This window comes from Electrona antarctica (assembly GCF_951216825.1).
Source record: "Electrona antarctica genome assembly, chromosome: 7".
In the NCBI taxonomy this organism is placed as follows: Eukaryota; Metazoa; Chordata; class Actinopteri; order Myctophiformes; family Myctophidae; genus Electrona; species Electrona antarctica.
This window is the reverse complement of record NC_136812.1, coordinates 6,305,601-6,333,148: the sequence shown is the minus strand read 5'-3', so window position 1 is coordinate 6,333,148 and position 27,548 is coordinate 6,305,601. Positions and strand designations below refer to the sequence as shown.

The following is a 27,548-nucleotide window of genomic DNA, read 5'->3' as shown; positions in this document are numbered from 1 at the left end:
TGGGAGGTCGGGGTTCAATCCCCGGCCGGGTCATACCAAAGACTAAACAATGGGACCCAGTGCCTCCTTGCTTGACACTCAGCATCAAGGGTTGGATTGGGGGTAAGTCCCTGCGACATACTAGCGTGATGTCCAGGGGGTGTACTTGTACATCAAGCTGCCTCACGCTACAGAAACAGGAGATAGGCCTCATGGCTCGGCAAGGCTACTACTTACTTTGTTTGAGTGTGGCATTGGCTCACGTGGTAGAGTGGCCGTCTGGTTCCATGTTGAAGTGTCTGTGAGCACTGCTCATCACTGCTCACGATGAGTAGGTTGGTGCCTTGCATGGTTGCTTACACACTGGGGGCAGCGGTGGCTCTGGGGTAGAGTGAGTTCCAACCCGGGCTCCCCCAGAGTTAGTGTTGAAGTGTCCTTGAGCAAGACTCTGAACCCCTAATTGCTCCCGATGTGCAGGTTGGTGCCTTGCATGGTTACCTCCGACATTGGTGTGTGAATGGGTGAATGTACTGCACAATCTATGTAATTAAAGTGCCTTGGATAAAGGTGCTATATAAATGCACCATATACCATTTACTCTGCCGATGAAAATGAAAGCCTGGGTACCGAGTCTACTTACACACCATCGCTGTGCGAATGTGGGTGAATGTAATGCACATTGTAAAGAAGTGCTTTGAATGAAAGCATTATAGAAATCCAGGCCACCCTTGACCTTCATTTAGTGATCTCAAAGCGGTACAAACATATCTCCGGACCTGAACCTGTCTTTGATGACTCATTCTATGTGTACGCACGCACGCACGCACGCACGCACGCACGCACGCACGCACACATGCACGCACACAGTTGGTTGTATAGTTGCTGTGACCTCCTTTGCTCTTATAAAACACCCAATGTCATCGTCTCTCTTCCTCATGACAGAGAAAATTAGTTTGGATGCAGTAATTTCTGGGAAGATGACAAGTTTATTGTGTCGTGAGCCACAGGGTCCTGAGTGAGTGAGATGACACACTAGGATGGTGTGAATTTCTGCCTTGTGGGCACATTTGTGCAGCTTGTTAAGGCTTCTGCCATGTTAAAACTCCTTCTGTAGCGCAGAAAGGTTTCTCACAATGTGATTATGTGAAGTACTTCAACTTTTAATGACCTTCTGTTGTGTTCTTCTTTCTCAGTCAATCTCTCAAGGAATTGTACATTACAGCCTGATTAACCCATTTTGGGCGGGAATCCCTTTTGGTGTTTCAAGCATCATGTTATACTTTAGCTATTGAATCATGAACTATGAACTTGTAGGTCTGCTATTTTTGAAAAATCGTGAAAATGTGCCTCAAATCTTTGAAGTTTCAATTGTTAACTCAAATCTTTGCTTCTGGTGGGTCCCTGGAACAACATATTTTCAGATGGGGGTCGGGGGCCAATAATTTTTGGGGTCCTTGACATGAAATATTGAGAACCACTGATATAGAAACAGAAAAAAAAGACATTTTAAAAAGACGTCAGGCCTAAATGGGTTAATTATGCTTCTCCGATGTCGCTGTATGACACTGCATAGAAAACAGCTGATTCGTGAGCTCGCAATGTCCTCCTGTGTCCGTGATGTGTTGTATAAATCGGGGCATAACTTCTACTTTGAGGTCCAGGAGGTCCAAGATGACAACAACAACGTCAAACCAGAAAAGAAATCTGGTAGAAAAAGTTGGAAGTTCACATTATGACTGTGTGTGAACTCTTTGCTCATTCGACCAGCATACATGGCTTTCCTCAGTATACTGCATTGCTTGGTTGGCCAACAGCCGTCAGCCAGGGTCAGTGTCACGGACCCAACTCTCTCGTGGGACTAGATGGGACAGGTGCAGAGGATATCTTTGTCAGCTGTGACACAGACGTCACCATGAGAGGGAGAGAGAGACGAGAGGCAGGCAGGAGAAGGAACCGGGATGGAAGGATTGAATGCAAAGAGAAAAGGTCCCTGGAGGAAAAAGTAAGAGAAAAAAGAAAAAACATGAATGGCATGAGAAGGAAGGCCTTACAATAAAGGCACCATGAAAGGAGAAGAGGAGAGGACAGCTAGGGGATGACAGTGTGGCAGGCGGTGTGTGTGTGTGTGTGTGCGTGTGTGTGTGTGTGTGTGTGTGTGTGTGTGTGTGTGTGTGTGTGTGTGTGTGTGTGTGTGTGTGTGTGTGTGTGTGTGTGTGTGTGTGTGTGTGTGTGTGTGTGTGTGTGTGTGTGTGTGTGTGTGTGTGTGTGTGTGTGTGTGGAGTGGAGTGGAGATGGGGAGGAAGATGTAACACAATGCGATTCAAAGTGGAGGAGACGCATGCATCGGGGAGGGCTTCCATAATGTCACAGAAGGTCAGCAGATGTGACAGCTTAACCCATTCAGCACGGGAACCCCTTTTGGTGTTTCAAGCCTTATGTTATACTTTAGCTATTGAAAAATAGCAGATCTACAAGCTCATAGCTATGAGCTTGTAGATCTGCTATTTTTGAAAAAGATCGTTAAAATGTGCCTCAAATCTTTGAATATATATTCTTTCAGAGCGAACGTTTTTAACTCAAATCTTTGCTTCTGGGGGAGTCCCTGGAACAACATATTTTCAGATGGGGGTCGGCGGCATATTACATATAATTTTTGGGGTCCTTGACGTGAAATATTGAGAACCACTGATATAGATCAGTTTTTCAGAAAATTGATTTAGAAGACTTTTTTTTTTATTTCGACATCAGGCCTAAACGGGTTAAGAGGAGTCAACGGGACGTGCTCTGGGACGGGGACCCAGCAGGGCGCTAAAGCAGGAGAGCGGTCCTGATGCCATCCCCAGCAGACCGCCGTGCATGCAGGGAGATAGAAGAAGAGAGGGAATTAATTTGTTTGCGTTGAGCCCGGGCTTCTCATTGCGAGGTGCAACCTTTGGTCTCTGCGGTGCCGAGTGAAGAAAGGTCCGCCGGGAGTTTAACGGTAAGAATATGTACGCTATAAGGCAACGCACAGCTGTCAATCACTGTGGAAGCCAGATGGCATGGCCTCAGAGCAGGCCTGTCGCTAAAAATAAATGGTGGAGCCTATACTGTAAATATTAGGAACTGCCTTCTACTGTACTAACCTTGGTCAAAACATCCTATATTATAGGATTTTACAAATTTCCAATAGAATTCCTAAACTATTAGGATGTCCCGATACACTTTTTTCGCTTCCGATCCGATCCCAATACCTCAATTTCTGTGTTAGCCGATACCGATACCGAATACCGATACCGATACTCAAATGTGCACTTGCAGTTTGGGCAACTCCAAAGCAAACTCCACATGTCCCAACATTTTATTTACCTGCCATAGTGTCAAGCCCTTACCCCTGTGTCAGATCGGTGGTTAGACTGGCATAGTCACCGATACCGATATGACAAATAAGGGCCGATCCGATACTTTTCCCGATACCGATACAGTATCGGGACATCTCTATTATTATGAAATTCCTATATCTTGAGGGATTTTCCAATGTTCCAATAGATGCATAGGATTATTCATCCTGTCACCTCAATCACAATCTTAATGTGTTTGAACGTAAAATGAAATATGTGGGTCCATTTGGTTTCATGTTACACCCTCAAGAGTTAAATAAGTGTCCATTTGGTTACCAACTCTCCATCATTTAGCTGGGGAGGGACCACCTGGAACCATCATTTAGCTGGGGAGGGACCACCTGGAACCATCATTTAGCTGGGGAGGGACCACCTGGAACCATCATTTAGCTGGGGAGGGACCACCTGGAACCATCATTTAGCTGGGGAGGGACCACCTGGAACCATCATTTAGCTGGGGAGGGACCACCTGGAACCATCATTTAGCTGGGGAGGGACCACCTGGAACCATCATTTAGCTGGGGAGGGAGGGACCACCTGGAACCATCATTTAGCTGAGGAGGGACCACCTGGAACCATCATTTAGCTGAGGAGGGACCACCTGGAACCATCATTTAGCTGGGGAGGGACCACCTGGAACCATCATTTAGCTGGGGAGGGACCACCTGGAACCATCATTTAGCTGGGGAGGGACCACCTGGAACCATCATTTAGCTGGGGAGGGACCACCTGGAACCATCATTTAGCTGGGGAGGGAGGGACCACCTGGAACCATCATTTAGCTGGGGAGGGACCACCTGGAACCATCATTTAGCTGGGGAGGGAGGGACCACCTGGAACCATCATTTAGCTGGGGAGGGACCACCTGGAACCATCATTTAGCTGGGGAGGGACCACCTGGAACCATCATTTAGCTGGGGAGGGAGGGACCACCTGGAACCCGTTTAAGGACCACTGGTTGAGAACCACCGGTCTATAGAACTATAGAAGCATGTCCTTCCTGCCATTTGAGTTTGAGAAAAGACATCTTTAAACCAGTGGTTCGAAAAACCTTTTCATTTCAAGGACCCCCAAAATATAGCATACTTATAATAGAGCGTCGCAGTCCCGCCCCCTCGAGAGACCCGGAAAATAATTCCCCGTTCATTTTCCTCATAAGTATTTATTTAAAGATGTTTACGCCGCGAACAAAGCCAACTCTTGTCGTGACAATAAACACAATGTTTTGGGCCGAACAAATAATTAGAAAGAAGAAAAACAGCACGTTACAACACTTTTTTTGTTGTTTTTCTTCTTTGTAATTATTTGTTTGGTCCAAAATATTGTGTTTATGATTTGTCACGACTCGAGTTGGCTTCGTACAACGCTTAAAAGGTCTTTAAATAAATACTTTAGGAAATGTCTATGGGGAAAATGCATTGGGAATTATTTCCTGGGCCTGGCGTCGTCATGAAAGGGGACGGGACTGCGACGCTCTATGCATGCAGGCTACATGGCTAGTGCGGACCCCAATATTTTGTGTAAGGGACCCCCATACAACTTGTGTAGGCCTATTATGTTCCGATCTACAAGCTCACATGCAGCGCGCCAGGATGTGACACGTCACACATTGAGAGCTTGTAGATCTATTCTATTTTCAAATAGCTCATTATGCACCACATTACAGCGGATTATGATGCTAAATATTGCTGGGGAGAGTTGGGGACCCCTTGAAAACCCCTTAACCCATTTTGGGCGGGAACCCCTTTTGGTGTTTTTGTCACAGTCCCAGGCAGGGCTGTGTTTTTCTTGTCTGTCTCTAGGTGCTGCCAGACTTACTAAAGAGCCGCGCACGTTCTCGGCTGTGCGCAGCTTCTTTTTCCGGGTTTTTAGACAGCTGGTGGATGGAAATTAAGCTCCACCTCCGCAGACGACTTACGCGACGGCCTGATTCCCGGAAACGCTCTCCTCCGCGGCAGTCGTCCGCGGAGGTGGAGCTTCTTTTCCATCCACCAGCTGTCTAAAAACTCGGAAAATAAGCTGCGCACAGCTTAAGACGTGCGCGGCTGTCGACCGTTTTGCGCTTAGGTGTGGAAACAGTGTCAGTGTCAGTGTCTGTGCTATGTGTGGGCGTGTGTGTGGGCATAGGTTTGGCTCCATTTAACACTTGGCTCACCTGTTTCCAGTCCCTTCATTCTCTCCAATCTACGCTCCTGCCTTCCATCAGCTCATCACCTCCAGCCTATAAAGCCCCGGCCTTCCCACATCACCGATCGCCAGATTGTTGAATCAACCACAGTGACCACACCTGCCTGCCTCCTGCCTGCCTGCCTGCCAGCCCAGCTCTGACCTGCCTGTTCGCATCTTGCTCTGCTCTGCCTGCCTGCCAGTTTGTTTAAATAAACACCCTTGAACTTTCAAACTTTTGTCTGTGTCTGCATTTGGGTCCGCCAGTTCTATGAGCTTGTAGATCGTCTATTTTCAGCATGCAACCAAGTGTAAAATGACTTATACTGGATCTCTTGTCCACTCGTCCCTTCCTAACATTTAGTCTGTTGACGAAATCGTCAGTATATTTAGTCTTAGTTTTAGTCATAGATTAGTTTTCATTTAATTTCCATTTAGTTTTCATCAGTGAAAAAAGGTAGTCGACGAACTTTAGAAGAATTTTCATCTTAGTTTTAGTCTCCCATTTGCGCCACATTTCATGTCATTGAAGAGAAGACTTCCACACACTCGACTTACTTAGCAGCAGGTGCGTAGGTAGGGGACAAAGCAGCAAATGTGTAGGTAGAAGGAGGGAGACCTGCACACTGCCTCTTGCTGTTTCAAGAGCTTTTTTATTTAACGTCAAAGTGCAACGTTTTGGTCTTTCATCATGCCTGAGGAAGGTCGACAGACCGAAACGTTGCACTTTGACATTAAATACAAAGCCCTCCTTCAACTACAAGCATGCAGTCATTGACAGGAGCAGCCCCAGACGCCTGGAGGACCATTTTCAGCAAGAGGTGGGATATTCGGTTTTTATTTTATTGTATTTTTTTTGTTGACAAGCCCACTGACAAGCCCACTTGAGGCCCATATAGTTCAGCCCACCTTCAAACCATATAGGACCCACGTCAGCCCCCCCAAGTTGGGACCCACCTAGGGCCCATGTAGAACCCACTTGAAGCCCACATGGGCTAGCCCAGTTATAGGACCCACTTGAAGCCCACATAGAATTGCCTATAGTTGGGGTTGGGGCCCACTTAAGGCCCAGGTAGAACCCACGGCACTTAAAGCCCACACAGGCAACCCAGGTGAGAACCATCTGGTGCCCGCTGACATTTCCATATGGCTCCCATATAATTTAGTTATAGCCCAACTGGCTCCCATATACTGCAGTTATAGCCCACCTCTAAACCATATGAGACCCATGTCGGCGTGCTGGCTGGGATGGGTCCCACAGGTGCGTGGCGACTTAACCCTGTAACACCCAGCGTTGCAATACATATTTTAATTCATTCATTCATTCATTTTTTTTGTTCTTTTTTCACCTAAACGTCATAATTGATGTTCATTGCAATGCCATTGGTTATGATATTTGCATATAAATACCCCCCACAGAGGCTGAAATTCACACAAATTAAAAATCTCTGGACTTTTGTGATCATTAGAATGTCTAGAACATGTTTTATTTATTATTGTGAAAGATATAATTTATTATTATTATTTTAATAATTATTATAAATGTGCATAACATTTGCTTTTTTTTAACATAATTTCCTCTGATAAGTCCTAGTAGTACAAAGTAGTAGTAAGGTTGAAATCTCTTTTTTGCAAGTAGAAATATATCCGGGTGTTACAGGGTTAATAGGCGAGTCGGAGTCATGAGCATTTATTTATTAGGCTAAATGTCTCGATAAAGAATTTGGGGGAAATAGAAACATTATTAGAGAACACGTACAGTACGCTCGCACACTGAGGGCTCCAGAGATAAAGTGCTTTATTGCACCCACATAATTGTGACCGAATTATAGGCCTATAGCTCTTATCAGTCTGATGAATATAGCCCTTTTAATTGGAGCCAATGCCATAATGTGCCAGCGTTTTATTATTATTATTATTTCAATTATCATTTTTATTCCATTGAGTAGCCTATTTTCTCTTCTGAACAGACAAAAACCAGTTAACACACTGGAAAAGTAAAAGTCCTCTAGCCTATATATTTAGTCTTATATGGACTATATTTCCAAAAGGAAGAATAACTTATTAGTTCTTCTGAGTGTCAACGTCACACTCTGTCCTACTGTCTGTGTGTGAGGCTGTTTTCCCCATAGATATATATATCTATGGTTTTCCCCCCCATCATGACGTCGGCATTGGCGTGGCCATGCAGAGCCTTTGAAGACAGAGATACGACATTGAGGGGCAGAGAACAGCCTGGTGGAGTGGTGGTCACGTGGTTCATGTACTCGCGCGAGCCCATGCATAGAGACACACGGGGACTACAAATTTCACGCCCCCAAATGAGACAGCGTCCCCACTTCTGGTCCGTTGGCACTGATACTGCAGGCCAGCCCATAGAAGTCCATTGAAATTCAACTGTAGTTAGCCTACTTTTAAAATAATATGAAATTAACTGAAGACTATATTGATTTGAATAAAAATATGTTTCCAAATGTATGAAGTGTCTTTGTCAACATATATTGTTGTTTTCTCAATAGAGGATGTATTTCACATTTAATTTACCACTTGAATGAGTTACCCATAATGTTAACGGAGCAGAGGGGAGACGGCAGACACAGAACCTGTCGCTTTTAAGGGACGTCACTGCCTTTACGAGGCTACGAGCGCCGACTTTGAAGAGTGGAATTCTCAATATACATCCCGATCCCGACTGACTTTGTATTCATGTCTATATTTTGAACATGTCACGGGCTCACTATATATGTTCTACCTACCACGGAGCTCCGACGGTGTGTTTTACCTCTGTCAACTTGTTGTATAATTAACTTTGCTGAATAGTTGCATGGGAAAATAACCCAGCTAAATGGAGGAGTGACATCATGACATTTTCAACTACCTAGTGAATTCTCCAGATGAGTATTAATAGTAGTCTTGCAAGATGCTGTTTAGATCATTTTCAACAAATACATAGCATATAAAACGAAATACAACAAATACATCTGGGTATTGAAAACCTCATGGGATGCAACCGTGACGTATATACCGTGCGACCACTTTGACTTGAGAATTACAATGCTAGTACATTTCACAAACTGATGGAGTATATTATAGTACATTGTAGGATGTATATTGAGATGGCAGGTATGTGACATTGAAAAGGACAAATCAAACATATGGGACACTTTATTAGAACACAAAAAAAATCGCTACAGCCTCAGTAATGAACCAGTGAAATTAGGGTATTTTATGATGCCTCTCATAGGGATTGCATTGGCAGTTGCAGTACACAGTTGAAACGGACCAGAAGTGGGGCCGCTGTCTCATTTGGGGGCGTGAAATGTGTAGTCCCCGTGTGTCTCTATTCCGTAAACTTTCGGTTGTCCAGTGAGAATCGTGTGATTGCTGATTGCGTCACAGCTGTGTCTCGAGCTCTGGGCACTGCGCCTCCCTCCCTCCCAAAACGCTGCCAAAACGTTCAGTCTGTAATTGAAGGCGTCACGTCAGGTAAGACCCAACAAACATACAAGTTTACAACAAAACATGCAATACAGGTATATATTAGCTGGGTAAAAACTACTATAGCTGTCAAAACAATAAGCCTACCATATGTAAAAACCAGTACAATGTGTTACTGCATGCAGCTGGTAGCGTTTGTTGATTAGCCATTTAGTTCAGCTGAGTTGTTTGTTGTTGGTTTAGCCGCGACCCCCCCCCCCCCCCCCCCCCATAGTGTCATATTGGAGGGATATAGCATGTTTATAGTAATATTGTGTGCGTGCATGCGTGTGTTTTATTAGTTTAGTTTAGTTTATTATTTCGAACAATTCAACAGTGTAACATAAATCATTACCTAACGTGCGTGTGAGTATGTGCGTGTGCATGCGTGCGGGGGGTTACAGCAACATTGTACAACATTATTTTATACACATGCATTGTTTAAAGTAGCAGGATAATGTTTTCCTACTTCCTACACATGTTGTTAATGGCTGGGTGGGGGGGGTCTTGAATCTTTATGTTAGAAAGTGGGGGTTGGAGTGGACCATTTTTACAGATTAGATAAGAGTAGGCCTACATTTAGTTGAAGGTGTTATTAAATGCCAAATTTGGGTGTTGTTGTGAATTTAGTAGACCCTTGGTGTGGTTTCGGGGACCCTCAGGGTCCTTTTGGGGGATTCTAGGATTCTAGGATGTGGTTAATCAAAGTCAGTTTATGTGCTTTATACATCAGCCTTGAACACTGTGCAACATGTTGTGAACACTTCATATTGGCAAGGCAACAAGCTGAAAGAGAAAGGTTCAAGGTTGTGCTTTATAATTGTTACTATAGAAGAGAACATCACTGTATGTACATGTATATATGATATTATATACACACCAACCAGTCCAGTGGTTTTTCAACCATTTTCATATCAAGGTCCATTATTTGTTTTGCCATTTAATGAGATTTAGCCTCGCAAACACTACATAATATTTTGCTATCGTTGGATAAGATTTGGTCCACTATTCCATGCTGTATTGAAGTGGTACCGTTAGGAGAGATAGCATCATAGCAGGCAAATGTTGATCAAATGAACAATTCTTCTAAATTATGATCTAGTTGTCTAGACTTCATGTAAATTAAGTAATGCAGATGTTACAATAATTTAACTCTTGAGAGTGTAAAATAATACCAAATAAGGGTACATTTGGTTTAATTTTACACTCTAACCCATTCTAGACGGGAACCCCTTTTGGTGTTTTAACTAAGCATTATGTTATACTTTAGCTATTGAAAAATAGCAGATCTACAAGCTCATAGCGCGCCACTCGGTGGCGCGCTACGAGCTTGTAGGTCTGCTATTTAAAAAAAAAAAGTGAAAATGCGGCACAAATCTTTGAATATATATTCTTTCAGAGGGAACGTTTTTTTTATTTCGACGTCAGGCCTAAATGGGTATAAGGGTCCAGACTCGCTGCATCATGGGGACCACCTGGAATGCCTTCAAGGACCACGTCCCCGCAGTGTTGTTTTCGTCGACTAAAACTAAGACGAAACATGTACGTCGACTGCCTTTTTTCACTGACTGAAACAAAATGGAAACTAAATGAAAACTAAGCTATGGTGACTAAAACTAAGACTGAATGTATTGACAATTTCGTCAACAAATTAAAAACTAGACTAAAATGTTAGGAAGGGACTAGTGGACAAGAAGATATCCAGTATAAGTCAGTTTACACTTGCTTGCATGCTGAAAATAGCCGATCTACAAGCTCACAACGTGTCACACTGCGACGCGTTGTGAGCTTGTAAATCAGCTATTTTCAGCAAGTGTAAAATCAGCCATCAAGGCCCGCCAAAACACATTTTAGACGACTAAATCACATGTAGATTTAGGCGACTAAAATCTTATTGGACATTTGGTCAACTAAAACTAGACTACCGGTAAACACTAAAATATTCCTGGTGACTAAAATGTGACTAAAACTAAATTAAGACGTTTCTAGAGACTATGACTAAAACTAAAATCAAAATGTTCTGCCAAAAACAACACTGCGTCCCCAGACCACTGGTTGAGAATCACTGTTCTAGTCCCTTGAGTAACAACCTGGGCCAAGTTGCTACTAGGCTAATGTCAACATGTCAGCAGTGGAAAGTGTCTGTGAACATTACTGTGACCCCTGCAGCACTTGTAGTCTGCAGCACTAAAAGGATAAACGATCACTTGTAGTCTGCAGCACTAAAAGGATAGTGGCAGCGGTGGCAGCGGTGGCCGAACGGATTGCGGAGCGGTCTTGATACCGGAAGGTCGCCAGTTCGAATCAGCGGTCCGACACGTTAAAATTACCACCGCTGAAGTGCCCTTGAACAAGGCATTGAACCACTACGATGAAATGTTCTATGAGCAGGGACTGGCTGGAAACAAGTTCTTGAGCTTAGCCCAGATACCCTGGGTAAATATAGTAATCATTTAATTTAATTTCATAAACGATCAAAACCGTGCCACTTCCATTCAGATGTAGTAGGCGGCGGAAACTATGATTTCACCTAAATGATATTATCAGCACCGCCATTTAGATTTGAGAGGGAATTATTATATTGTTCATGGCAGCGGGTTTCAATTATTCCAGTATTGTAGGAGATATGTTGCAGCTTACCGTGAAAAGAAAGCAAACAAAGCCTGGCGGAGTCTGGCCAGGTTGAAATGAGATTAACGCTCTACACAAATCTAATTACGTAAAACAAATCATTTTAGTATTTATATAGCCACTACTACTGGAGTTCCAAAGTACATAGCTGATATAAATAGGAGCAGTGAGGCCCCCTGATTTATCACCTGTTTTGCAATAAAGTGTCTTTATTTCAAACCTTTCCAGGTGAGGATCCCAAGATCACGACCAGGCAGGGCCAACACGACCACTGGCTTCAAGGCAGGGCCAACACCACGACCACTGGCTTCAAGGCAGGGCCAACACGAGCACTGGCTTCAAGGCAGGGCCAACACGACCACTGGCTCCAAGGCAGGGCCAACACGACCACTGGCTCCAAGGCAGGGCCAACACGACCACTGGCTCCAAGGCAGGGCCAACACGACCACTGGCTCCAAGGCAGGGCCAACACGACCACTGGCTCCAAGGCAGGGCCAACACGACCACTGGCTCCGAGGCAGGGCCAACACGACCACTGGGGAAGATTCTGCCGCAGGAACGTCATTTCATGGTAGGCCTAAATGTGTGATGTATGGAGGTAATAGATAATGGTTGTCACATACACACTGTGTGTGTGTGTGTGTGTGTGTGTGTGTGTGTGTGTGTGTGTGTGTGTGTGTGTGTGTGTGTGTGTGTGTGTGTGTGTGTGTGTGTGTGTGTGTGTGTGTGTGTGTGTGTGTGTGTGTGTGTGTGTGTGTGTGTGTGTGTGTGTGTGCGTGCGTGAAAAATAATGATAAATTAAAAACAAAGATGGATAGATAACCTGATATATTCAGAGACTGAGAAAATAACATTTGGAACAGTCCTTTTACCCTGCCCAGTAGGGAATTGTAATGGATCCTGTGTGTTTACTATAGAAAGAAACCTTAAGAATGGATGGGCACAGGGAAGTTGGTGCACCCATATTGCCCAATGCACAAGTCCACAACAATCCCCATTCTCCCACACAAACACCTTGCAAACAATATGTTTGTTTGACAGAGACTCTCCTCGTGAGGTTTTTGGTGGACCTGCGTCTCGGTAGTGCGAGCCGTAACCAGAATCTGCCATTTAAGTGTGGTGCTGTTTGAAATATATGAAAAATATGTTTTGTTCGATATTTCAAATTGTAAAGAACAATTATGGCACATGTAACAGTCCCGTGAAGAGACAACTTGCTTGAGAATCTAGAATTTGACCCTAGTCAACAACAGGGTAAAGTGGTCAAATACTATAAAGGCTAAATTAATTTCTGAAACAAAAAATAAGTATAAGTGCTACAAAGTATAGGATAGCAGATAGTATACGGTCCTTCTATAGCAAGCTACCTAAATATATAGCTTGTGAAGTAAACAACATCTCAATAACATTGTAGCATTTATCTAAATGGGCAACGAGTGCAGCTAGAACCGCATATGGAGTAATAGTGTATGATGTGGAGTCTGAAGAAGTGAGTTGTCCTGACTGGTGCAAATTAACCCATTTAGGCCTGACATCGAAAAACAATGTCTTCAAAATCCTGATAGTTTTCTGAAAAACCTTGTTTCTGTATCAGTGGTGGTCAATATTTCATGTCAAGGACCCCACAAATTATATGTAATATGCCTCGGCCCCCCCCCATCTGAAAATATGTTGTTCCAGGGACCTCCCCAGAAGCAAAGATTTGAGTTAAAATGTTCACTCTGTAATATTATATATTCAAAGATTTGAGGCACATTTTCCCGATTTTTCAAAAATAGCAGACCTACAAGCTCGTAGCGAGGCACTCGGTGGCGCGCTATGAGCTTGTAGATCTGCTATTTTTCAATAGCTAAAGTAGAACAGAATGCTTAAAACACCAAAAGGGGTTCCCGCCCAAAATGGAATAAGACTGCCCGTCTCCACACTGGCACTAAAACAAATCGATATCACTAAACCCCCTGTCTTTGCTCCATGTGCTCAATTGGCTCCCTGTGAATTTCAGAATACATTTTAAGGTCCCTTTTATTAGATTTTAAACCTGTAAATGGGCTGGCTCCTCCATATCTGGCTGAACTTTATACCCCAGTCAGCAGAGCTCTGATCTGCTGAACCCCTGGAGGTTACCAAAACTAGACTATAAACCAGGAGCGAGTGGCTGTTCCTTTGCTGCTACTGCCCCGGGTTCTGGAACAGAACCCTTAGAGTGCTGGCCAGGACAATCAGGCATACAGCATACTGTAAGTTAGTACGTAGGTAAAGGAGTAGTCTTGCGTAGCCAGACAACTATTCCACAATCTCTGAATGCTATATAGAGTCTGGACCTACAGCCCCCATGAGCTGAGTAAAGGCTCATTCATAGTCTGGATTTTCGGTGGTGAGGTCAGGTGACCACCGAACTACAACATGACGTCACAAGCCGCGGTGAAGAGCAAACCACCGCCACCGCCCCAGCCCTTCTCTCTGTTTTTACTCACCACTGCTCAATGTTATTTCAGCTTCGGTGGTCACCTCACCACCGAAAATCCAGACTATGAATGAGCCTTAAGGAAGCTGCCATTTCCGTTCACAAAAATTAAAATATCTGTAGAGCTTTTTTTAAAATGTCCTTTTATGCTAAGCAACAAGCTATATATGCTTAGATGTTTTCTATTTATATTAGGATAAATGTGCGTGACTGTAAAGACGAAACGGAAGTGGCGCGGAGGAGGCTCCACTTCCGCTTTATCGCTTACGCATGATAGCTCTTCCGTTGGCCCAGACTGTATGATGAAGCGTTTGGAAATCGCGGAGGCAACAGTCTGGTAACGTGACACTAGTAAAGGAGGGACATCCGGTGTTTGCTGATCGTAGTGTGCGGGCAGAGAGGTGTAAGGTTGGATCATTATGCTGGGGAGCTGTGCTCTTGACCGACTTGAAAGCATATATGGGAAATGACTGTAGTTGGTGATTGTGTGGTAACTGTGGTAGAGAATGGTAGTATATCGGCAGCAATGGTCTTGATGCTCAACAGTGTTGATTTTGACAGCACATTTTTATTTAGTCTAGTAGTCATTAGTCTTTTGAATACAATTCCATTTAGTTTTAGTCATATTTTAGTCATCTGAAATTTAGTCTAGTTTTTAACGACTAATTCATATCATGAGATTTGAGTAAATCTGCAGTTGATTTAGTCGGCTAAAATGCATATCGGGAAAAATCGGGAAAATGTGGTGCGAATCTTTGAATATATATTCTTTCAGAGTGAACGTTTTTAACTCAAATCTTTGCTTCTGGGGGGTCCCTGGAACAACATATTTTCAGATGGGGGTCCGTGGCCAAATACAGATAATTCTGGGGGTCCTTGACATGAAAAACTTTGAGAACCACTGACATAGAAACATAGGTGTTTCTGATTTAGAAGACATTTGTAGAATCGTCCTCAGGTCTAAATGGGTTAAAGGATTAGGGGGGAAACTAGGTGAAAGGTCTTTTTGAGGGGCGCTAGCCCCTCCTACTGTATGCCCAGCTTTCCAGGTTTGTGTGAACACAAACATTGGCTTGTGATTGGCTGATCAGTGATCACCCCATATAGTGATGATTTTATTGGCTGAGCAAAGTACATATTGAAGATAAAAGTGACGGCAGAAAAGTGAAGACGTCAAAAGTGATTGGCCGGAATGACTTCTGTGATGATTTGATTGACTGAGCATGGACTGTGATGTATGGTGATAAAAAGCGCCACTCACTTCACACAAGTGTGATTTTTTAACATGATGAAAGGTTTAGCTGGCACTGGAGGGCGAGTGGGACCAAGGAATCTTTGAGAAGGAAGAGAAGTGGTCATGTGACTGGGCTGGACACTTTCATGGACACTTTCATGGGAGCCAAACTCACCGGAAGTGCAATGAATACATGGCAGTGAATGGAGCCGGCTGGACCAGCTCATAACAAACATTATTTATGAACAATTGAGACCCTATAATCAGTTCAGGAATATAACAGAAGACATATCTCAGGTTGTTTTCTAATCACTTACTTTTCCATGTGCACAGAGTGCACAGTATATAATTTTATCTGAGGATCTAAACAGCAGCAGGTATCGTTTCTGGCTCCGAAGTATCGCAAGATTTGGCTGCCAGACAGGAAACGGTGGGAAGTCTCGTGATACTTGGTACGTTCAGAAAGGTACTTTGTGCTCTTTAGATACCATACCTCCTATAAAAATTACACAGTGTACACATCGAAAAGCAACACAGCAGACAATAATGTGTTACATGTCTTATGTTATTTTCCAGAAGTGATTACTTTACAAAAGGTCTCAGTCATTCATAAATAATGTGTGTTCATGAGCTGGTCACTGAGCTCTCATTGACTCCAGTGCATTCTGCCAAACTTCCGGCTTCCGGGTAGTTTGGCTCCCATGAAAGTGTCCATGAAAGTGTCATGGCGCAGCCCAGTCACGTGACCACTTCTCTTCCTTCTCAAAGCTTCCTTGAGTGGGACTGGGAAGCTGGTGGATGGGGATTGAGAATGTTGAGAAGAGCTTCTTTTAGTTTAGGGGCAGCAGGATTGAATTTTAGTGCAATAGAAAGTATATAGACCTATAGCTTCGTGTAATGAGCGGGGGGAGAGAGAGAGGAGTGTTAAGTGTTTAATGTTAAGAATGTGATTTAGGTGTTGCTTAGAAAGCTCATAGCGCGGCACCGAGTGCCACGCTATGAGCTTGTAGGTCTGCTATTTTTGAGAAATCGTGAAAACGTGTTCAAATCTTTGAATATATATATTCTTTCAGAGGGAACATTTGTAACTCAAATCTGTGCTTCTGTGGGTTCCCTGGAACAACATATTTTGAGATGGGGCTCGGAGGCCAATTTCCATATAATTTTTGGGGGAGAACCACTGACATACAAACATAGGGTTTTTCTGAAAACTGTCAGATTTTAGAAGACATTTGTAGAATCGTCCTCAGGTCTAAATGGGTTCATTTGACTAGAGCTCATGCTTATGTACTGTCTGTGCTTATTCCAATTTCACACTTGTAGCTGGATGGGAGTGTCTGCTACAGTAAATGCCCCTCAGGGGTGGGCAACTTTGACAATGGATAGGGCCACTATCCACACTGCACTAAAGAGGGCCACAGTGCATATTACTGTCGTAGCAAAAATAGCCGATCTACAAGCTCAAAACGCGTCGCAATGCCACGCATTTTGAGCTTGTAGATCAGCTATTTTTTGCTATATTTGAATTGAAAACCTGAATAACTTTTTGCTATTTTTGAATTGGAATCCTGAAAAGTAACCTTTTTCTTGAATTTCAAATGCATTTAATTATAGTTATGTTAACTTTATGAACTGTTAAAATAACTACATTGGACACAAAAAGACTAACATTTTAATATAGTCATTAAGAACTAGTAATGTAATACTAGTCATGAAGTAATTAAAGCAGGTTTGGAATTGTAACAGCTGAAATCAATACTAAATCAGTATTCTGAAATTAACATGCGGGCCGCATTAAGTGAAGGTGGGGGCCGCATGTGGCCCCCGGGCCGCCAGTTGCCCACCCCTGCCCTACATGGTATGGCAGTGAGGCGTGAAAGACACTTAGTTTTGGAGACTGAAATGCTGGCCTGGTGGTGGAGAGAACACGGTGACGGACATACTGTACTTGGGACACAAATGTATTATTTTAACCCAATTAGGCCTGACGTCAAAATTAAAAAATTGTCTTCAAAATCCTGACAGTTTTCTGAAAAACCTTATGTTTCTGTATCAGTGGTGCTCAATATTTCATGTCAAGAACCCCAAAAATTATATGTAATATGCCTCCGCCCCCCATCTGAAAATATGACTTCCAGGGACCCCACAGAAGCAAAGATATGAGTTAAAATGTTCACTCTGTCAGATTTGAGGCACATTTTCACAAATGTTCAAAAATAGCAGACCTACAAGTTCATAGTGCGGCACTCGGTGCCGCGCTATGAGCTTGTAGATCTGCTATTTTTCAATAGTTAAAACACCAAAAGGGGTTCCCGCCCAAAATGGGTTAAACACAGTTATAATTTATTATAACTCGTCATCACCGTTGGATTAATAAATGAGCATAATGATTAGACTATGTGATGTGATGTCCTCTCCACTTGTAGCACTAGCTCATTAAAAGTTGTTATTTCCATCCGACCAGTTCCTCCATGACTGTAGATGGGAACTCTTCTTGTAAGCGTAAGCATCACATCGTTAAATCCTTATGCAGAGATTAATTAAAAGCCGCTGGTTAATTGCCGTAAACTAAACTTTGGAGTGTTGAAACTTTGAACGTTTGTTTTGTGTGTGTGGGGAGGAGGGGCACTACCTCCCCCTCCTCCCCACACACGTGTGAGGCATAATGGTGACCAAAATGTATTTATTTCAAATTATTTTGTCATCTATTGTTAGGTATGTGCAAGTTATGAACACAGGTATGCTCTAAAAGTGTGAAGAAATATGTTTCATTCAATCAAGTCTTTAACCCATTTAGACCTGACATCGAAATTTAAAAAAATATTTTCTAAATCAGGGGTTTTCAACCCGTGGGTTGCGACCCCTCGGGGGGGGGGTCGCCAAATTATTTTGGGGGGTCCTCAAATAATGTTTTTGCAACTGAATGGCTGGAAAATTGAAATGAAGAGTTTACATATTACACATAGTACATGCATACTCCTTCCCTAATGATTATATCTGGTTTCAGTATTTATTTATGGTGTATTGTCTCTATTATTAAGGTTATTGTAGCAGTCAATTTATATTGGGGTTCGGGAGGGGGCGGGGCGGGGGTCCCGAGACATTGCCTAAGCATTTCCGGGGGTCCCCGGCAAAAAAGGTTGAGAACCCCTGTTCTAAATCACCTAAAAACCCTATGTTTCTGTATCAGTGGTTCTCAATATTTCATGTCAAGGACCCCCAGAATTATCTGTATTTGGCCGCCGACCCCCATCTGAAAATATGTTGTTCCAGGGACGCTCCCAGAAGAAACGATTTGAGTTAAAAACGTTCGCTCTGAAAGAATATATATTCAAAGATTTGCGCCACATTTTCACGATTTTTCAAAAATAGCAGACCTACAAGCTCGCAGGTTGTAGATCTGCTATTTTTCAATGGCTAAAGTATAACAATGCTTTGGGTTCCCATTTTGGGTTCCCGCCCAAAATGGGTTAAAAGTAATTTGCTGTACAGTGGGTTGTTCATTTGATACCAACTCACAGCAAACAAAGTGCTCTATAGCTGAATGGCTCTTACATTCACCCATTCACACGCACATTCATGCACCGATGGCAGTGGAAAACCATGCAAGGCACCAACCAGCACATCAGGAGCAATTAGGGGTTCAGTGTCTTGCTCAAGGACACTTCGACACTAACTCTGGGCCCGTGTTCGAACTGGCAACCTTGCGGTTACCATCCAGCCACTCTACCCCTGAGCCACCGCCACCCCTGTATGGTGCTTGTATATTGTGGTTAAAGTGCATGGTCTGTTGTTGACCATTTTGTGTACAAACTGAGTAAAGGCAACAGAGCAGCTAGTGGGCAGTAATTATTGGCTTATCGGTCAGTTTCTGCAATTTGCTCTTTGTTCAACTAATGATGGAGGAGTCACTATGGAGGCACACTGCATGGTCAAAGCCAGTGTTGTCTCAAGCACATTGATTAGGGACCGCATGGGGAGAACTTCACTGATTTGTGTAGCTTTAGTATTCAGAGGACCAACGTATTATTTATTGGTCATTTATTTTCTTATAGTAGTCATTGATTGTCCACGACGATGCATGCACTGGCGCTTCATCATGGTTAGGGTCTTATTGGTTTGTTTTTAATATTGTGTAACCTTTTTAGCCACAGCATTTTTCTTGCAATCCATTGAACATTCAATTGGATGTGGAACAGGTGTGTGTCCTCTGGTTGCCTCTCCGAAGCCCGCCAGCATTACTAACCCTGTCCATAACCCTGATCTCTCAAGAACAGATTCTGTGCTGTGCAAATTCAAAGGCTTCGTACACACATATCAGACGAACATGCTCTGTTCCGTCCGTGTTTCATGGCCGCCTCAATGCTTTTCCAATGGAAGTCACGTGGTTTGACCAAACAGTTGTGTGTGATGGGGGGAGGGGGAGGGGGGGCAATCAAACACAAGTGTTTGGTCAAACCATGTGACTTCCATTGGAAAAGCATTGGGGTGGCCATGAAACACAGGCAGAGCACAGCACAGTTGTTCTTTGTGTGTACGAAGCCAAAGGAAAACAAACGGCAGTTTTTTCCTTTTTTTTTGCAGATGGGTTCCCAGATTTCCCTAACCCTAACCGCACACAGAAGCCACGCAGCAGTGTTGTTTTTGGCAGCAAATTTTGATTATAGTTTTAGTCATAGTCTCTTCAATAGCTTTCATTTAGTTTTAGTCACATTTTAGTCACCTGGAATGTTTTAGTGTTAGTCTAGTTTTAGTCGACTAAATATCATACGATTTTAGTCGACTAAATCTACAGTTGACTAAAATGTATTTTGGCGGGCTTTGATGCTGTCGTAATGACTGTTTTTACACTTGCTGAAAATAGCCGATCTACAAGCTCGCAGTGTAAAAGTGTAAAATGACTTATGGATCTCTTGTCCACTAGTCCCTTCCTAACATTTTAGTCTAGTTTTTATTTGTTGACGAAATTATCAGTATATTTAGTCTTAGTTTTAGTCATCATGGGTTAGTTTTCATTTAGTTTCCATTTAGTTTTCGTCAATGAAAAAGAATAGTCGACGAACATTTCGTCATAGTTTTAGTCGACAAAAACAACACTGCCACACAGTCGGAATGGTCCCCGTTTGGGATAAGGTTGTCAGGGTAGTAAAAAATACAGTAGGCAAAAAATATAACATTTCTCTACAATATACTTCTCAAATCCATTACCTCTTGACTGTATGATTACATTATTGACGTTGGTGTTTTGGTATAACTTTCACTGAATACTATTATGCTTTTTTCTGTCATTTTGGTGGCAGAATATTCGATGCATCGCTAGTTGCCATCATGACCTTGTTTGTATTTTGATAAGACCACAATGGAGATAATTACGTTGTCTCCTAGATTTGTTTTTTAACAATCCTGTTTGCATGATTTGTGGGTCGTTCAGGGAGACACAGTGTAAATGAAACCCCAGTCTTCTTTCAGTATGATCCTCAATATGCTCTGACCTGATGTGACTCCATCTGTTCACAGTCAATATACTGTATCAGTTCTGAGATGTTTCCGGTAAATGAAAGTTATTTGAAGCGTTTAACCCGTTTAGACCTGAGGACGATTCTACAAATGCCTTCTTAATCTTGACAGTTTTCTGAAAAACCCTATGTTTCTATGTCAGTGGTTCTCAAACATTTTCATGACAAGGACCCCCAAAAATTTATCTAATTGGCCGCCGACCCCCATCTGAAAATATGTTGTTCCAGGGACCCCTCAGAAGCAAAGATCTGAGTTCAAAACGTTCGCTCTGAAAGAATATATATTCAAAGATTTGCACCACATTTTCACGACTTTTCAAAAATAGCAGATCTACAAGCTCGTAGCGCGCCACTCGGTGGCGCGCTACGAGCTTGTAGATCTGCTATTTTTCAATAGCTAAAGTACAACGCTTAAAACACAAAGGGGTTCCTGCCCAAAATGGGTTAATTGCTGAAGTAGACTATATCTAACCACAATTTGTTTTTGGAGCTGTAATTAGAGGTCTCCTGGCTGTTGGCAACAATTGCTGTTGCCGTGCAGTTAATCAATTACAGGCAAATTGTACATGAACCCTAGAGCATGAAAAATATAGAGTAATATTGGCAGGCTGAATGATAAAAATTGGCAGTGACAGGAGAATTAGAAAATTAATGTTCTACCCCACATTTTCAATCCCACACTCTCCTAAAGCTATTAGTCAAAAGGGCTTTCCATGGACATGTGGATTGACATTGACTGGGGGGAGAAATGTAAGAGCTCACTCAATGGCGACAGTAATAAATGCGAGAGCAGTGAAGCACGCTGTTATTCAGCCCCACTGCATGCCTGCCCAATTGTTTTATAAAAAGCATCTGTTTTTATTTATGCTCAAACATTATAGAGATTTAAAACGGGATGAAGAGGGTGCTTAACCCATTCTGGGCGGGAACCCCTTTTGGTGTTTCAAGCATGCTTTAGCTATTGAAAAATAGCAGATCTACAAGCTCATAGCGTGGCACCGAGTGGCGCGCTACAAACTTGTAGGTCTGCAATTTTTGAAAAATCGTGAAAATGTGTCACAAATCTTTTAATATATATTCTTTCAGAGCGTTTTTAACTAAAATCTTTGCTTCCAGGGAGTCCCTGGAACAACATATTTTCAGAGGGTGGTCGGTCGCCAAATACAGATCATTCTGGGGGTCCTTGACATGAAAAAGGTTGAGCAACACTGACACAGAAACATGAGGTTTTTCAGAAAAACTGTCAAGATTTAGAAGACATTCATTTGTAGAATCGTTCCCAGGTCAAAACGGGTTAAAAATCCAAACCGTCATCTCCATAATCTCCACCTCAGTAAGCTCCGCTGGAGTGAGAGAATGAAAATTACAGCCTGTCAGGCATCAATGACAAAGAGAAATGGGAAAAGGGTGGACTATTAACAGCCATCTTATACTCATACATACCCACAAAAACATTCTTGCTGGCCCATTTAACCCATTTTGGACTGATGTCGATTTAAAATAAGGCTTCTATAGTTCTCTGAAAAACGTTTCTATGTCAGTTGTGCTCAACCTTTTTCATGTCAAGGACCCCCAGAATTATCTGTATTGGGCCACGGACCCCCATCTCAAAATATGTTGTTCCAGGGACCCCCTAGAAGCAAATATTTTAGTTAAAAATGTTCGCTCTGAAATATATATTCAAAGATTTGCACCATATTTTCACGACTTTTCAAAAATAGCAGACCTACAAGTTCATAGCGCGGCACTCGGTGCCGCGCTATGAGCTTGTAGATCTGCTATTTTTCAATAGCTAAATTATAACATAATGTATGTAACACCAAAAGGGGTTCCCGCTCAAACTGGGTTAACACCGTGTCAGGCAAGGTCACTCCCCCTGAGTTAAGACTGTCAGAAAATGAAACCTCCACTTTTGAAATTCAAGATGCAAGTATAACACCGATGAGAGGAGCTACATTTGCGCAGCATTAAATTATACTCTTAAGGTGTACATAAACACATTGATAACATAACAGGCTTTGCGAATATTATATATACTTTATAACACCTGCTTACGGTACACTCACCGGTTGTTTAGATGGACTATACTTATTTCTGAGAGTGACAAATTGCTTGGTCTCTGCGACTCTGCAACCTCATATATTGAATTCATTTTAATTCATGGTAGAATGTAAGCAGACACATATTTCTCTTCCCCATGATGTACCCTAGTGCCTCTGTGGTTTTGCAGGTACGTTAACACATTCTGGGCGGGAACCCCTTTTGGTGTTCTAAGCATTATGTTATACTTTAGCTATTGAAAAATAGCAGATCTACAAGCTCGTAGCGCGGCACCGAGTGCCACGCTACGAGCTTGTAGGTCTGCTATTTTTGAAAAGTCGTGAAAATGTGGTGCAAATCTTTGAATATATTCTTTCACAATGAACGTTTTAACTCATACCTTTGCTTCTGGGGGGGTCCCTGAAACTACATATTTTTAGATGGGGGTCTTCGGCCAAATACAGATAAATCTGGGGGTCCTTGACATGGAAATGGTTGAGCACCGCTGACATAGAAACATAGGTTTTTCAGAAAACTGTCAGGATTTAGAAGACATTTGTAGAATCTGGTCTCAGTCGAAATGGGTTAACTGATTGCATGCAATATGGACTCCACAACTTGGTTGCAGCTTCCAGTCTTTTTTGTTTGACTGAGACTGCGTGTACCCAAAAAAAAAACCATTCTCCTGGTTATACAAAATGTGACATTGAATGTCAAAACTGCATAAAAATAACTAGCTGGCATTGCCCACATTGGATAATTTAATTTACAGACTAAATTTAGGGTAGTTTCTATTCAGGGCCTGTGACTGGAATGTCTGTGAATGACTGTCGCTAATATGTCTACTGGGCTTTTACAACTTATTTCCATGGTTGTTGACATGTGTGGATGTGCAGGATATTCATTTGAGCATAATTATCCTAGTTTAAATTGGCATATTGCCTGGAACCACTCAGATCCTGATGGACAGCCACTTTGCAAGTACAGTATGTCGTCTACATAAATTACAGTCATTCTAGTAGGGGAGATGTGTGTAACTTCCTGGGCCAGTGGAGTATGGTTTTATGGTTGATATCGCTATTAGATATTTCTTTCCTGTGGCATAAGGCATTTGTGAAGAGCTGCCGAGTGCCGTGCTACGAGCATGTAGCCCTGCTATTTTTTTTAAATCGTGAAAATGTGCCTCAAATCTTTGAATATATATTACAGAGTGAACATTTTAACTCAAATCTTTGCTTCTGGGGAGGTCCCTGGAACAACATATTTTCAGATGGGCGGCAGAGGCATATTACATATAATTTTTGGGGTCCTTGACATGAAATATTGTGCACCACTGATACAGAAACATAGGGTTTCCAATGGAGGTCACATGGTTTGACACAACATTGTGTTGTGTGAGTGCACCCCTAGGCCTCACTCAGACCTTTAAAACATTGATGCATGCTTGTTGTATGAATGTTGTAAGTGTCATGGCCGCCCCAATGCATTTCCAATGGAAGTCACATGGTTTGATACATTTTGGACTACAAGCTGTTGTATGGCTTTCGGTTGTGTTTCGACTGCTCACCTCCCCCTCATACAACACAAATGTTGTGTCAAACCATGTGACTCCCATTGGCAATGCATTGGGGCAAGCTGTGTCACACCCTTTGTATACAACAAGCATACATCAATCTGTTGCGACCGTGTGAGTCAGGCCTTAGACAAGGTTCTATGCAGTGGTGGAAAAAGTACTCAATTGTTTTACTTAAGTAAAAGTACCAATACTGCAATTTAGAACTACTTCGTTACAAGTAAAAGTACGGAATTGAAAATGTACTAAAAGTACAAAAGTATCGGCATCAAAATGTACTTAAAGTACTAAAAGTAAAAGTACTCATTGTGCAGAATGTGCAATTTCACAAGTTCAAATTGTGTACAAAATCTATTGAAAATAGCCGATCTACAAGCTGATTGGCCAGGCCGTTTGGTGGCCGGAGCATCTAGTGTGCCTGAGAGTTCCCAGGTGGGAGCAGGAGGGGGGAACCCAGTGTACTCTCTGCTGCCCCATCTGGCGGAGTCAGGTTATAAACTACCCACCTGGTTATGCAATACGTAGTACTTGCTGCACCCGTTAGAGTGTCAATTTCACTTAGGCACACACATGCCCTAATCTATCACTTGTCTAATTGTATTGTGCTACATCTTGACATTAGTAAATAAATATCCCCAAATCTCTGTGATCACCATCGCACTCCTAAATGGAGTAGCAGGCACCTGAAGTAATTCTACCTCATCATCGGTAACGATCTCTCTAAGCCAGCTGCTACTAAATACCTGTTGCAGGTCAGGTGTGGTTGCTGGATCATTATATAGTTAACCCATTTTTATGTATTGGCTTATCGTATAATACAAATTAAACCTTCACAATGATCTTTTTGATGAATATAACACAACAAATACAAGTTGGCGAAATGGCAAGTAATTATTTGATGAACATTCAACTTGAATATTATTATATGACAATAAATTGAGCATAGGGTAGGTACCCTGACAAAAACATGCAGTAATCCTGGTCTCTAAACTGCCTCCCCCTGGCCAGCCGGGGCGCCTGATGGAGGGGAAAGGAACCGGTTGGAATAACGTGTTCCTTCCACGCTCTACGTCCAACCAGGGAAACTCCCCCCTGTCAGGTGTAAAGGAGCAACTTGGACACTCAGGCATGACGGAAGCATGAGTTCAAGTCCGTTGCTCTCCCCAGGTCCCCCATATATGGGGACTAGGTTGGCGGAGGGTGTGTAGAGCCCAGGATCACATTAGATCATTGACACAGGGGTGAAAAATCGTGGGATAAAAATTTAAAAAGAAAAAACAAATGAGCGTGAGCTCGTTATTGACTCTGAGATGGTATCCGTTCTCGATTCAAAGATGCTCCTCCCACTCGCTCTCGATCACAAGAGCCAGAGATTGTGCGTCACACAGGGTGCTCTCTTGGATGCGATAGGGCACACTCCATCAGCTTCACTACAACAATACAGAAAGAACAAAACATTGAATATTGTCATTGGTAAAAAAAAAACTGTCAATTCGAGTTTATCATTTAGGTGAGTCCTTATTTCATCATGCTTGCTGGTACATTTGATGTTGAGTAAAAAATAACTTGAAATGAAAATGAAAACATGAGCGGTGTAGCCTACATGGTAGATTTTGTGAATAACAAAAGTTTTCTAATAGCAAAAGTTTGCTAAGTTTGCTGTGCACAACACTGTTTGAGCAGGTTCATTCCACAGTTTGACATTGTTGTGGTAGAATGGATTGTTTTACTGCATGTATAGTTTGGTGCTAGGAGAACATATTGCTGTTTTCTCTGCTCCGTCATTGCATTGTGGCGCTTTCACTGCATGCACGGCACCGCGTCACCTCAACAATACCAGCTTTCCCACTGCATGCATGGCACCGCGTCATCTCAACAATACCAGCTTTCCCACTGCATGCATGGCACCGCGTCATCTCAACAATACCAGCTTTCCCACTGCATGCATGGCACCGCGTCATCTCAACAATACCAGCTTTCCCACTGCATGCACGGCACCGCGTCACCTCAACAATACCAGCTTTCCCACTGCATGCATGGCACCGCGTCATCTCAACAATACCAGCTTTCCCACTGCATGCATGGCACCGCGTCATCTCAACAATACCAGCTTTCCCACTGCATGCATGGCACCGCGTCACCTCAACAATACCAGCTTTCCCACTGCATGCACGGCACCGCGTCACCTCAACAATACCAGCTTTCCCACTGCATGCATGGCACCGCGTCATCTCAACAATACCAGCTTTCCCACTGCATGCACGGCACCGCGTCACCTCAACAATACCAGCTTTCCCACTGCATGCATGGCACCGCGTCATCTCAACAATACCAGCTTTCCCACTGCATGCATGGCACCGCGTCATCTCAACAATACCAGCTTTTGGTACCGCATACTGTGTTTTCCACTACAGATAGTACCCCGTCAATTGCCATGTCTGTCCCTCTACGTAGTAGAACGATAAAGAACTGGCAAATAAATGTCCCTTGTGGGATGAAGGCCTACCTTGTTTGTGACAATGTCAATTGTTTGTTTTTGTTACTTTTTTCATCATTCTTTTTTTAATATTTTTATGGAGCCTTGATTCATCCAAAATAATTATTAAAAATAAATGAAAAGTAATTAAAAAACACGGCACCGCACTTATTAGGAGGGCAGTATGAGTCACCAGAAAAAAGGACCGGTTAAGGTGACCCAAAATAAATTGTCAATAGTAATCGTTCAAGGTTTTTTATGATCCTTAGGATCATCCAAATAACATATTAAAAATGGATTATTATATAAATTGTGGATCATGGTAAATTCAGGGGTTGAACATTGGGGTATCATTGAAAACCTATACTTTGCCTGTACTATGCAAAACTTTCAAATTTGAATTATGCTTTAAGTAGCATGTGACATGTCAAACTAGGGGCTATTCATGATTCTGAACCAAGCATTAGTTTTCAAGCATTAGTTTTCAACGAAAAACTCTCCTTGGGCTAAATGTTGCCCTAGCCATGTTTTAATGTTATTTGGATGACCCTAAGGATCATAAAATACGTTGAACATTTACTATTGCAATTTATTTTGGGTTATTTTGGGTCA

General features: G+C 42.7%; 1 protein-coding gene across 1 annotated transcript in view; it reads left to right on the top strand.

The window, feature by feature from the left end:
• Positions 1-8,921: 8,921 nt before the first annotated feature.
• LOC306927357 (inactive N-acetylated-alpha-linked acidic dipeptidase-like protein 2) overlaps positions 8,922-27,548 on the top strand; it is a gene marked incomplete at its 3' end in the record, with an annotated part of 356,780 nt that continues 338,153 nt past the window's right edge. Inside the window, exons 1-2 of the mRNA XM_079507068.1 lie at positions 8,922-9,011; positions 11,862-12,204. The remainder of the gene's footprint in view (positions 9,012-11,861; positions 12,205-27,548) is intronic.